This window comes from Nuphar pumila, chromosome 14 (genome assembly GCF_984573655.1).
Source record: "Nuphar pumila chromosome 14, dmNupPumi1.hap1.1, whole genome shotgun sequence".
Classification (NCBI taxonomy): Eukaryota; Viridiplantae; Streptophyta; class Magnoliopsida; order Nymphaeales; family Nymphaeaceae; genus Nuphar; species Nuphar pumila.
The window spans coordinates 29,454,173-29,464,925 of NC_143262.1; the positions used below are offsets into that span (position 1 = coordinate 29,454,173).

General features: G+C 38.5%; 1 pseudogene; it reads left to right on the forward strand.

The window, feature by feature from the left end:
- The first annotated feature begins 648 nt into the window (after nucleotides 1-648).
- LOC149816707 (glucan endo-1,3-beta-glucosidase 11 pseudogene) lies at nucleotides 649-1,424 on the forward strand (annotated as a pseudogene).
- The last annotated feature ends 9,329 nt before the right edge of the window (nucleotides 1,425-10,753 follow it).

Here is a 10,753-nt window from a genome sequence, read left to right on the forward strand (position 1 = left end):
TCTGATAGAGGTGGTGAATATTATGGTAGGTTTACTGAGATGGAGCAAAGGGAAGGACCATTAGCATGATTTCTCAAAGAGGAAGGCATTGTGCCTCAATATACCATGCTTGGTAATGCCTATCAGAATGGTGTAGCTGAAAGGAGAAATCGTGCGCTTAAAGAAATGGTCAAGGTCATGTTGAATTATTCAACACTTCCCATGAAGTTGTGGGGTGAAGCCTTAGGGTATGTTTGATGGGTTATCCAAGGTTGGACGAAATGAACAAAAAGAACAGAACAGGGCATTGGTTTTGTTCATTCTGTAACAATTGTTCTAAGTCTAACGTTTGTTTGAACCATACTCAAATGATATGTTCCAATTGTCTCTTGTTTGATGATGATCTTCCCCTAGGTCGGATTACACTGTAGCAATCTACAGTGGAACCCGTTCAGTTTCTCAAGGTTGACCACCGACAACTGCAGCAGTGGAAGCTGTGAAAATGGGGTTTCACCCCCTGTCCCTGCTAACCCCCTTGTTGCAGCCGACCACACTGGTATCGGCGATGGCAGCTGTCAACGGTCAGCCATCGTCGACATTGGCCATCGTCGGCGATAGAAAACTGCTAGCAGAAATTTCGGCAATGCTTGCCGGAGATGGGAGATTCTAATGATTTTTACACCGCTCGGTTTGATTCTCTGCGTGCATGTGCCATTTTTCTGGCGAGCACATCACCGCCGGTGGGCATCAACTACGGGCAGGTGGCGAACAACCTCTCGTCGTTGGATCGGTTACATAACCATCAGGAACGAGGTGCTCACCGAAAACAACTCGTCATTGGCTGGGTGCCTCGTTCCGATGATGCAGAACATTTATGTCGCTCTGCAAACCCTAGGGTTGGGGGATAAGGTGGAGGTGACGACGACGCACTCGCTCGTCATTCTGAATCATCCTACCCGCTGTCGAGTAGCCGATTCTGGCGAGATCTTGCCAGAGCGGTTCAGTCTCTACTAGGGTTCCACGGGCGGACCGGATCGTCGTTCCTGATCAATGCCTACCCGTTCTTCGCCTACATGTTGAACCCGAAGCACATCTCCCTTGACTACGTCATTTTCTGTGAGAATGCCAGAATCTTGGACCCCAGCACCGAGCTTCACTATGATAACATGTTGTTCACCCAAATCGACGTCGTGTATGTCACACTAGAGGCAGAGGGGAAGGGGAATCTGAGGGTAAAGGTGTCGGAGACGGGGTGGTCGTCGAAGGGGGAGCAAAGGGGGATGCCGAAGCGGCCGAATGTGGGGCTGGAGGTGTACGTGTTTGCCCTGTTCAACGAGAACCTGAAGCCCGGGCCGACGTCGGAGAAGAACTACAGGCTCTTCAAGTTCAATGGGACACCAGCGTATGCCATCGGGTTTGACTTCGCCAGGCTCGGCCCGCAGTAGGGCGATGGAAGAGGAGGCATAGATGGCGAAGGAGAACTCAGGATCCGATAAGAACCAAGAGCTTACGGGTGCGCCCATCGAGAAATTTTTGTTCCTTTCATTCCTATTATTTTTGTAACAGGGAAGAGGGTGGAACGAAAATAGCATACTTATAAGAACGCGATGGACGGGCGGAACGTCATCCGTCGCATCCAACATTTGTCGAAAATCATCGTTCTTAGCATAATTTTCATCCAAATCATGTTGAGAACAGCGCATCAAACATACCCTTAAGGATTGCTATACATATTTTGAATAAGGTTCTTACGAAATTTGTGCCTAAAACTCCTTATGAGTTGTGGACAGGTAGGAAACCATCTTTGTCTTATATGCACATATGGGGATGTTCTGCAGAGGCTAAGTTGTATAACCCCCACATTAAAGCCTTTGATCCAAGAACAACCAGTGGATATTTCATTGGTTATCCAGAGAGATCAAAAGGGTACAGGTTTTATTGCCCATCTCATTCACCATAGATTGTTGAAACGGATAAGGCAAAATTCCTAGAAGATGGTTCAATTGGATTAAGTGCACTTCAAAACCTTGGTTTTGATTAAGTACAGGATCCAGTTTTGTCACCTGTTAAGGAAAACACTGAAAGATACTGTATTATTATTTCTAATGATGATGTGGTTGATCATTTGGTTATTGATGCACAAATCCAAAGTGAACCTATTGTGGACATTGCAGAAAAGCACGAACAGGATGATCAGGTTCAATCTGAACCTGAAGAATAACCTGTTTGGAGATCCACGAGAATTAGAAGATCTTCCATACATCCTGATTATGTGGTGTACCTTCAGAAGCCTGGTGATTTCATAGATATGGATGATGACCCATTGACTTTTATGAAAGCTGTGAAAAGCAAATAATCTACACACTGGATAGAAGTCATGAAAGAAGAGTTAGACTTTATGGCTAAAAATCAAGTATGGGATCTTGGCGAGTTACCTAAGGGAGTAAAGCCCGTAGGGTGTAAATGGGTCTTTAAGACCAAAAAGGACTCCAAAGGTAACATAGAGAGACATAAAGCAAGATTGGTTGCTAAAAGATTCACCCAAGATAGAGGGCATTGACTACAATGAGGCATTTTCTTCTGTCTCAACTAAAGAGTCAATGAGGATAATTTTGGCCCTTGTAGCTCATTATGACTTAGAGCTACACCAGATAGATGTGAAAACAACGTTTCTCAATGAGGATCTGAATGAAGAGGTATATATAGATCAACCTCTTGGTTTCTCTAAAAGTGATTGTCTGATTTGTAAGTTCAACAAATCAATATATGGACTTAAGCAAGCCTCTCGACAGTGAGTTTCTCAATGAGGATCTGAATGAAGAGGTATATATAGATCAACCTCTTGGTTTCTCTAAAAGTGATTGTCTGATTTGTAAGTTCAACAAATCAATATATGGACTTAAGCAAGCCTCTCGACAGTGATATATTAAATTTTCTCAAGTTATTGTGACTTTCGGGTTTACAGAAAACATTATTGATCAATGTATATACCTTAAGGAAAGTGGGAGTAAGTTCATTATATTGATGTTGTATGTGGATGACATTTTACTTGCAACCAACGATATAAAGTTGCTTTCAGAGACAAAACAGTTTCTTGCATTATATTTTGATATGAAAAATATAGGTGAGGCTACTTATGTTCTTGGCATTGAGATCCGTCGAGACATAGCAAAAAGTTTTATAGCCTCTCCCAGAGATCCTATATAGATAAGGTGTTAAAGCGATATGGGATGGAGAATTGTTCTCCTAGTTCAATACCCATATCAAAAGGTGACAAGCTGCGCCTAAAGGATTGTCCATAGGACGATATTGACAAAGCACAGATGAGTGATTATCCATATGCATCAGTTGTTGGCAGCTTGCAGTACGCGTAGACATGTTCTCGACCAGATATTTCTTTTGCAGTAGGGGTTCTTGGTAGATTTCAGTCTAACCCAGGTTTACCCCATTGGAAGTCTGCCAAGAAAGTCTTGCGGTACTTGCAAGGGACAAAAAACTATATGTTGACGTATCATAAAGTTGATCACCTCAAGGTCATTGGCTACTAGATGCGAACTTAGGAGGATGACTTGATAGTAAAAAGTCTACTATTGGGTGCATCTTCTTACTTGGTGGGGGTGCGATCTCTTTGAGGAGTGGGAAGCAGACGACCATTGTTGCCCACACCATGGAAGCAGAATTCATAGCATTGTACGAGACTACCTCGCAGGCTATATGGTTAAAAAACTTCATATCACAGTTAAAGGTAGTTGATTCCATTGGGAAGCCACTAAAGGTCTACTGTGATAATGAAGTTGCAGTGTCTTTTTCGAACAACAACAAAAGTACTACGTCATGTAAGCATATAGAATTGGAGTATTTTGTTGTTAAAGAAAGGACAGAGAATCATTTAGTGCATATTGTTAATATTGGTACCAAAGAGATGATCGTTGATCCTCTTACTAAAGGGCTAGCACCAGGATTATATTCCGAACATGTAATGAGGATGGGCTTGTTAAACTCTTTTTGACATATGCATATAAATAAAGTGATCACTTTCAGTTATTGATTCTCATTTTTTTTTGTTAATCTCATAAGGATTAGAAATTTAACTAAGGACCTATAGAATAGAATAAAAAGGTCATTCTATTTATCAAGGTATTCTCATAAGGTTTTCTGGTTAAAGGGTTTATCGTCAGATCAAGTGGGAGAATGTTGGATTAACCACCACTAAAGTAGTGGTGGTTATCCAAAATATGGATACATCCCCACATGCGAGGTGATCCTTTTGATAAATCAGCACAGGATCAGGGGGAACGGTTACGCAAACTGTTTCCACCCTGTGCCCTATAAATCATAGGGTATCATGAATTACCCTCAATCAAAGAAAAAGTGTCTGTGTGCAATCTAAAAGAGGGAAGAGGTCTACTCACTGGATACCTAAGGGAGTCTGTGCTTATGGTGGCTGCAGCCCGGCTGAACAGAAAATCCCCCCTTTGCCTAATCAATCACCACCCTTTGCTCAGCATTTTTTCTCTACTTCAGCGACCTTCGATTTTCGGCAAGCGCGGTACCCATGGCTGCCTCAGGTACGTAGCACTCCCCATGTGTTTTACTGTTTTACATAACCGTTTCTTTGGTTTTGCCCTGTCACTGGGGAGGCGATCTCGGACGACCCCATTAAAGTTTTTCGAGCTCATTTCTCCTCCATCGACATCTTTGATCTCGTTTGTGAAGTTGACCTACTGTTGGCATCTTTTGTGTGTTGAGTTTTCTCATTCTGCCGATTCTTTCATCTGGTTTCAGTCTAACAGCAAGCTTATCATCATCAGCAGCAGTGTCAAGGTCTTCAGGATCCTCGGGTATGAACTCCTTTCAGACCATCTTACATCCTTCTAATGCTTTACATCATCTTCTTTCAATTAAGTTAACATCAGATAACTACTTGATCCGTGTGTCTTAGTTTACATTCATTTTGATCTCGTTTGATCTCATGGGATTTGTTGATGGAAGCAAACCTGCTTCATCAAAATTTATAGAAGGATCAAATGATATTAATCCAGAGTACATGGATTGGTTAAGGCGTGATCAAACCCTTTTGAGTTGGATCTTGTCATCTCTGACTGAGTAAATACATAGTCAAATAGTGAGTTTGTCATCATCATATGATGTTTGGAATGCGATAAAAGTGTCATGTGCTGCACACTATCCAGAGTGATGCAACTAAAATCACTATTTCATGATATCAAAAAAGGGTCCTGATCCATAAATGAGTATTTTCAAAATATAAAATCCAATGCTCATTAACTGACCATTGCATCAAAACTAGTAGAAGAGGATGACATGATAATGCAGATTTTGAAAGGTCTTCCCAATGAGTACTTGGCTTTTAAAACCTCCATCGAGATGTGTGTTGACCCAGTTTCATTAAATGATCTTCAAGGTATGCTTCTTATTCAAGAAGCTCGTTTCAATGAAAGTGAAGAGATAATGTTAGTCCAGCTACAAATATGGCGTCAAAACCCAACTTCAATCCAGAAAAAAAATGGAAATAGAGGAAGAGGTGATCGTGGTGGCTTTCAAGGTAGGTACTGTGTGTGTGGAAGATTCAATAACCAAAACAATCGCCCACGTCCTATATGTCAAGTTTGTGAAAGACTAAGGCATCTTGCTAAAACATGCTATCAATACACAAGCTTACTTCAAGAGAAATTGGGTCCTCCTCAAGCCTACATAGCCACTCCAATGAATGGTCAGGGACATCAGTTCTTTGATGACAATTGGTACCTAGATTCAGGAGTCACTCACCATATCACTAACAATATCAACAATTTGTCTATACATTTAGATTACACGGGTACAGATGGCATAAGATCAAAGATGAAACAGGTTTGAACATTAGTCATATTGGTTCATTTAATTTTTCAAATCAATTAGTTATAAAAGATGTTTTGCATGTTCCAAAGATGACTAGGAATTTGATATCAGCTCAGAAGTTTTCTAAAGACAATGACATTCTTTGAGTTTCACAGTTATTTTTGGTGTGTAAAGGATCAACATATAAGGAAGAAGTTCCTCAAGGAACAACGTTGGTCTCTAACAACTAAACAAGCATTAGGCAAGTAATCAAGTCAGGAATAAAGAGGCTCTAAGTGGTGAACGAGTTTCTCTTGATACTTGACATCATAGGTTAGGGCATCCTAGTTCAACATATTCTCAATGATTTTGAGATTTCATATGACAATATTTTTTTGAATAATTTGTGTGAATCATGTCAACAAGAGAAGAGTCATAGTCTTTCATTCCTAGGAAGATCTAAAGTTGTGCTTTATCTTCTTGAAATTGTTTACTCAGACATTTGGGTACCAACCCCTATTTTATGTGCAGATGGGTTTAGATATTATGTTATTTTTATTGATGCTTACTTTAAATATGTATGGATCTACTTCTTGAAAAATAAATCAGATGTTATGATTGCCTTCCAAAGATTTAAAACCCATATTGAAAATATTACGTGTTTTAAAATAAAATACCTCAATTTGGATTGGGGAGGTGAATTTCAAAGTCTATCAAAATATCTTGTAGAATGTGGAATCGGGCATAGAATTTTATGCCCTCATACCCATGAACAAAATGGGCCGGATGAATGAAAGCCTCGGCATGTTGTTGATTCTGGTTTATCTATGAAGGCTCAAGAAGGGGTCCCATCAAAATTTTGGTCATACGCCTTTTCCACAACTGTGTATATGATAAATCACACTCCATAAAAAAAATTGAGTTTTAAAACTCATATAGAGGTTCTTCGTAAAACAAAACCTAATTATCAATTTTTAAAGGTTTTTGGAAGTGATTGTTGTCCATGCTTGGTACCGTACAGACATCATAAACTTGAGTACAACTCAACAAAGTGCATTTTTCTTGGATATGCTCCATGCCATCATGGATACTATTGTATGGACCCAAAGAATAACAAAATTTATATCTCTCGATATGTCATCTTTGATGAGACATGTTTTCCTTTCAAAACCTTATCCTATAACCAACTAGTAAACTCAAGGACTCAATTCCAATATTCATTCTCATACGAATCTCTGCCCCTATATCTAGTCCAAACTCCCTCCATATGTCAAACTCTCAAACTGTCTTAGAATCACCTTCTAATACTCAACCACCTCTAGATGATAACCTACCCAATGATGTTTCTCAACCTCTTATCTTCTCACATGTAGAAGAACCATTAAATCCCACATAGGTCGTTAATCCTACTCCAACTATAACACCTCACATGATAACTAGGTTCTAAGATGGGACTTTAAAACCCAAAGTTTTCCAAGCCACGTGTCACTCAATACCTGAAGCCTTTCTCTCAGTTCCTCTCCAAGATCATGAACCCATTTCTTTCAAAAAAGATTATCAATATTCTAAATGGCATGAGACAATGAATTTAAAATATCAAGCATTGATGAGAAACCACACTTGGACTCTTGTACCACCTGAAACAACTAAGCATGTTGTCAGGAGTAAATAGATTTACAAAATTAAAAGCAGTGTAGATGGAATCTTGAAAAGATATAAGACTTGATTAGTGGCAAAAGGGTACAATCAACTTGAAGAACTGGATTACTTTGAAACTTTTAGTCCAGTTATGAAACCTATAACTATTCGAATTGTCTTGATTATGGCTATTAGTAACAATTGGGTTATCAAATAGTTGGATGTTCAAAATGCATTTCTTTATGACTTTCTCATTGAAGATGTTTATATGGATCAACCTCAAGGGTTCCAAGGCCCAATGTTTCTCAATCATGTTTGCAAGTTGTAATGAGCTCTTCATGGTTTAAAACAAGCCACACGAGCTTGGTTCTCTCGACTATGTTCATACTTGCTTTCATTAGGATTTGTTGGAGCCAAAATGGATACATTATTATTTGTGTATAAGACTAATGAGGTGACAACTTTTATCCTAGTTTATGTAGATGATATAATTATCACAAGTAGTTCCACACATCACATTGAAAAATTGATTTCAAAACTTGGAACAAAATTTTCCATTAAAGATCTAAGGCCAAATTCACTACTTCTTGGGCAATGAAACTACCAGATCCAAAGACACCTTGGCTCTTTCTCAACAAAAGTATCTCTTGAGTTTGATCAATTGTGTGTCTTTGCAAGGGGATAGACTTGTTTCAACACCCACTCCTCATCTCTCTATTGAGTCTAGATTATTGTTCAAAGATCCATCCTTATACAGGAGTGTTGTTGACACGCTTTAGTATGCTACAATGACTAGACCTGACATTTTATTTGTAGTTAATAAAGTTTTCCAATATATGTATACTCCCACTAACATTCAGTGGAGTGTTGTGAAACTTATCCTTCAATATTTGAAAGGAACTCTCAATTATAAAATTATTCTCTCAGCTACAAAAGACATGAATGTTTCAGCCTACTCAGACGCAGATTGGGCAGGTTGCCCAGATAACAAAAGATCTACAGGTGGTTACTCCATTTTTATTAGAAAAAGCTTGGTATCATGGAGCACCAAAAAGCAAGCAAAAATCTCAAGATCCAATATTGAATCAGAATATAGAGCCTTAGCCAATGTCGTTGTAGAAATAATGTGGATTCAAAACCTTCTTCAAGAATTGGGTATTCTCTCTTCAAGCCTACCTACTCTATGGTGTGATAATATTTGAGCATCTTATCTGGCAGCTCATTTTATTTTCCACAATAGAGGCAAACCTATTGAGAGAATTGCAAAAGGTCAACTTTAAGTAAAATATATACCAACCAAGGATCAGAAAGCATATATTTTTACCAAACCATTATCCACTGACAAATTCAAATTTTTGTGTACCAAGCTCAATGTGGTCTTAGCTCCGTTGAACTTGCGGGTGCATGTTAGAGATAAATATGCCAAACATGTTGGTGGACCTGACAAATGTTACACAGACCAATATAGCAAGAGTCCAACTGCTGAAATCAAGGAAGAAGGTGACAATTCTACCAAATGTGAGAATCTTAATGAAAATGAAAACTAGGTTAGATGTGTCCATCATCTAGGTTCAGTTGAGAGACTAAATACATTTTTTAATGTAATTAAATCCCTATAAAATTGGCAAGATGAGAATTGTAGAGGATCTTGCCCAACTACAGTTGTATGCTACAATTAAACCTACTCTCAAGAAGAAAAGTCATAAGAGAGAGTAGGGTTCATGAACGTAGGTCAATTTCAGACCAAACCATGTAAATCCTATTGTGTTCTTTTATTTTATTTGTGCATAAATAATTCTTTTACCTCTCTCTCTTTATATATATATATATATATATATATATATATACACACACACACACACACCAACATCAGACGATCTCGACCGACTTTGGTTGACATGCTAGATGATGGCCAACCCACTCTTCTCGAAACTCCATGTCTAACCCACCCACAGACATTGTACTACCCCCCTCCTATCCTCTTTATGTTGAATCCTTAATCAAACCCACCCAAAGCTAGATGCTATCCCCCTCTCCTTGTCTCTCTACTGGAGCTACAATCAAACCCACCCACAACCACACGCTATCCCCTTCTCTACTGGAACCCTCATTGAATCCACCACCTCCCACTCCTCTCTCCACCTCATGTTCGCTCTCTGTTGAAACTCTCACCAAAGCCCCTAAACGAGGGTGTTGTCGACAGAGCATTGGACATGTCATTTCTTTATTATAATATGATGATTATTCTGTTGTTAAAAGTTGTTTCGCCATTTCCATGCCACTTGCTAAATTCCTTTTCACAATGTTTCATATCATGATTGTAGCTGTAATATATTCAATTCATAATGCTTAATAATTTGATTTTTTTTTATGATAACCATGTTGGTGATGGAACATAATTTGTTTTGATGTATTCTAAAGTTGAATTTCATGTCAGAATGTCTGTGGGTGGATTTTATTATTGTCTTGAGAGAAGAAGACAAAAGAATTAGTTTTAAATTTTGCAAGGTATGCTTGCGAAGTCTAAAAAAGGGAAAACGATAGATTAGTTGCCAAAGAAAGAAACTAAAACCATTATAAACTTTTTTCTTTCTCAAACTTGATCTCGTCTTCTTTCTTTCCCTAGTTTTTTATTGTATACTAAGATCAAAGCTAGTTGTACTCCCCGGTGGGTAGGGGAACCTCAAAGGTTTTACCAACCAGAGGTCAGCCAATGTGTGGTCGGTGATTGAGTGTTTTTCTCTTGGATTATTGAAAAAAATAGTGAAACCATTGGCGATGGAATTCTTTATGCCTTTATCTACTTGATATGTTTGTGAAATTCACTAGCCTTTGCAACTGATGTGATGTATCAGTTTTGTAGGTAGTTCCTTTAATTTTTTTTCAGATTGTGTTTAAAATACAGATTTCTCAATTATTTCTATAAATCTGACCATGACCTTTTTTTATCATTATTGTAACACCCCTTTTTTTTTAAATCCTTTTACATGATTTTCAAGAAACACAATAGAAACTCTTTTTTAATATGGTTCAAGCTTTGAGCGGGTTAAAGATACAACACATACGTAAAAGACTAGAATAACTAAATCAAACCATAGTTTGCATTTAAATAAATCAAGTACTAGCCTCAAGTATTATCAGAGTTAGGAGGACTTAATCAAATAAACAAATAATAAAATATTAAGTCCCCGCAAAGATATAAAGAACAGTGACCCTCTTGGCGCCACTCTAAGCCTACAATCATCACCCTCTAGCCTACTCATTACCTGAAATATTGTAAGTCGAGGCATAAGTTCACTGT